The sequence below is a fragment of the Triticum aestivum genome, chromosome 6D (assembly GCF_018294505.1).
Source record: "Triticum aestivum cultivar Chinese Spring chromosome 6D, IWGSC CS RefSeq v2.1, whole genome shotgun sequence".
NCBI classification, from domain to species: domain Eukaryota; kingdom Viridiplantae; phylum Streptophyta; class Magnoliopsida; order Poales; family Poaceae; genus Triticum; species Triticum aestivum.
Window position 1 is genome coordinate 63,985,318 of NC_057811.1, and position 3,275 is coordinate 63,988,592.

The window sequence follows — 3,275 nt, forward strand, 5'->3', positions numbered from 1 at the left end:
GGGGGGTTTTGGGGGGTTAATTTAGGTGTTTCATATATTGTGTTAGCTAGCTAATTAATAGAGAGAAATGTCCTCTCTTATCTCCGTGCTTGGTCGACGCTACGTACTATATACGTATGGAGAGGACTAGACACGCTAGCTAGTAAGCAAATGAAGGAAACAGAAGATCGTCATGAACATATGACAGAGAGAAGTGATATCGACCACCTCTCCTTCTCCGAGAGATTGGTCAAACAACAAGTTCTCGTATATCTATCTGACACTACCGGCTACATATATACAATAATTATCTCTTACAATATAATCTCATAATTAAATTGTAAGAACACAGGGTCCACATAGTATTCTCCGTTTTCAGCGATCACGTGGTCAAGGAAGAATGCCGCCAATTCCTCTTGAATTGCTCGCATACGATCTGGTGGTAGGAGTTCATCCCGCATCTGAAAGATCTAATTTGAAGAAGGGGGTCAATACATATATATATATATGAATAAATGAAACTCGACACAAATGATGGTAATAAAATAAAATTGTGAATATTATTGCTTACGCACTTCATATTGTTCGTCAGAGTAGCCCCGCTCACAGGTCGTGTGGCGGATAGACTCGCAAACGTAGTATCCACAGAAATCATTCCCTTGTTCCTGCCACAACCACTTTACAAGAAATAGATGTCAATCTAACTGATAAGCAAGCATGCTAAATGGTATTGATGAAACTAGCGCTTGAATCATTAGGAGATGTGTGCAACATGCTACTATAGTACTTACTTTCGGGTGTCTAAATTGCAGCTTCTTCGGCAGTCCCGGAGCTTTTGTGGTGAATTTTCTCCAAACCCTGCCAGACAAAGAAAACAATTACTTGATATCAGGAAATGAACAAAGTTGCTGCTATGGTGGATAATGATCGATTTAACTTACTTCTCGAGCATTTGAGTCATGTCCGCATAGTCTTGGGGATCTTTTTGTCTCGAGTCTAAGACGGTTACTACTCCCTGCTCAAGCTTAATCTCTAGGAGAATATAGTGGAAGCTGCGCATGCATGCATAAGTCATCAATTACATTACCATAACCTGGACTAATAAGGGAAAGCGAATATGCACAAGACCGTAACACTCACTTGAAGTTGTAAGGAAAGAGTATTATATCTTTGTTTTGATTTAATACCAACGATCGTAGCAAGTTGGCCTCGGCTTCTTTGGCATGTTTTTCAACCGTATATGCATCTATGAGATTTGTGTTAATGAACCCAATATCACCGATTTGTCTTTTCTTCAATTCGGCGATCTTCAATCTGCATAATATAGTGAGGATAATTATAAATACATGCAATGAAAGAGCTGACCTATATAGAGAGACTTAATGACAGAAGTAGTACTACTTACAGACAGTAGCAAGTGATCGTTGATTTATCGAGGGCGTTTTGATTGAAAAACTAGAAGAACTCCTCAAATGGAACATTCAGCAGTTCAATTCCAACGAGGTCATGCTCCGGTTTAACTCTCAGCGTCAAAGTATTCATCCCATCAGACTCTCTGCAGGTTTTCATGTACCAATCATGTAATCTTCGCATCATCGTTGTTAGAGATCTTTCATCTTTGACGAGAGGCTTCCCGTAATGGTATTTGTGTTCGTCCACCTCCATGATTTCATAATGTACATCGTCGGGCAGGTAATCTCCAAGATTGCTATAACCGGACACCATCCTCGGATCATTAGCGACGATGTCTTTAGACACCTTAAGCGGGGGGCAAGATTGGTTCGCTTGTTCGCTGAGCTGGGCAATTTTTTTCCCAGCTCGTCGTTCTTTTAACCTTTGATCACTAACAGTACTTCCCGACCGCTCCGCTTCGACAAATGTCTTTGCAATAATGCGCTCATAGTTGCCTTTCGGCGGAGACTTTGGTGGTTTTGTCAGGGCAGCCAGAGTGCGCTTCGCTTTCACCGGATCTACCTTCTCCTCCGGAGGTGGATGTTTCTTTGCTTTCACCCCTTCAAAGAAGTTCTTCACTTTGGCTCGCACGATCTTCGCGTTCTCCTCCTCGGTCCTCTTGTATGGTAACTTCTCTGGAGTCTTCAGAGAAGGACCAAATCTGTATTGCCTCCCACCTCTGGCAGCTGTACTGCTAGACGCCGGCAGAGCAGACGGAGCGGCTGCGGCTGTCTTCTTTCCTTGCTTACGAGGCGGAGGAGACGGACTACGACGCGCCGGAGCGGCCGGAGCGGCGGCGGGTCTCTTACGCCCTTGCTGACGAGGTGGAGAAGGAGGAGGCTGGCTGCTCTGGCACGCCGGCGCAGGCGGAGAAGGAGGCGGAGTTCCACCACGCGCCGGAGAAGGAGGCTGAGTGCCCTGATCACTCGCCGGAGGAGGAGGCGGAGGAGGAGACGGAGTGCCGCCACGCGCCGGAGAAGGAGGCTGAGTGCCCTGATCACTTGCCGGAGGAGGAGGCGGCGGAGTGCCCTTACTCGCCAGAGGCGTCCAGTTGGAAGGTTAATGAGCTCCTTCCGCCATAGGCACGGAGTCTTCAGAGCTAAACCCAGCCGAGTCTCCCCTTCACCGGTAGGGTGGTCAAGCTGGAGGTCCTCAAATCCCTCCGTTATTTCATCCACCATCACCCTAGCATATCCTTCTGGAATCGGCCGGCAGTGGTAGGTTGCGCCGGGTTCAGGAGGTAAAACAGAGCCAACGGCCAACTTGACTTTGAAGTTCTGCCATTGCGCCATAAGGTGGCAATGTTGAGACTCCGTGATAGCATCCCGGGGTAGCTAGCAGGAGCCGTCAAGACATGCTCCGGCTGAAGCAGCTTGGTGGAAGCCACTGTAACACCCTGAGAATCATGCTACAGTAACTCCCTGTGATTAAGCTAATCATGTTGCTAAACAGGGCTTGATCACATTTGAATCACCTTCCTTTTCAAACTCCTAGTTCAAACTTCAAATATAATTAAAGTGAAAAATAAAAGTTTTCAAAAATTTAAACAAAAATGTTCGGTGGGTGCCAAATAATACGCTGGTAATTATGGTGGAGAAAACACATTTTTATAAAATACCTAAATACTTTTAAATGAAATAAAACAGAAAAGAAAATAAACAAATAAAAAGAAAACAGAAAACAGAACAGACAGAGAAAAAAAAAGAAGAAGGAGAAGGCCCTTCCCCCCACTGGACCCGTGGCCCAAACTGGGCCGCCACCCCCGACCCCCCGGCCCAGCCCACCTCTCCCCCCGCGTCCCCTTCCCTGTTCCCCCGACCGGGGTCGGAACAGGGGCCGTCCCC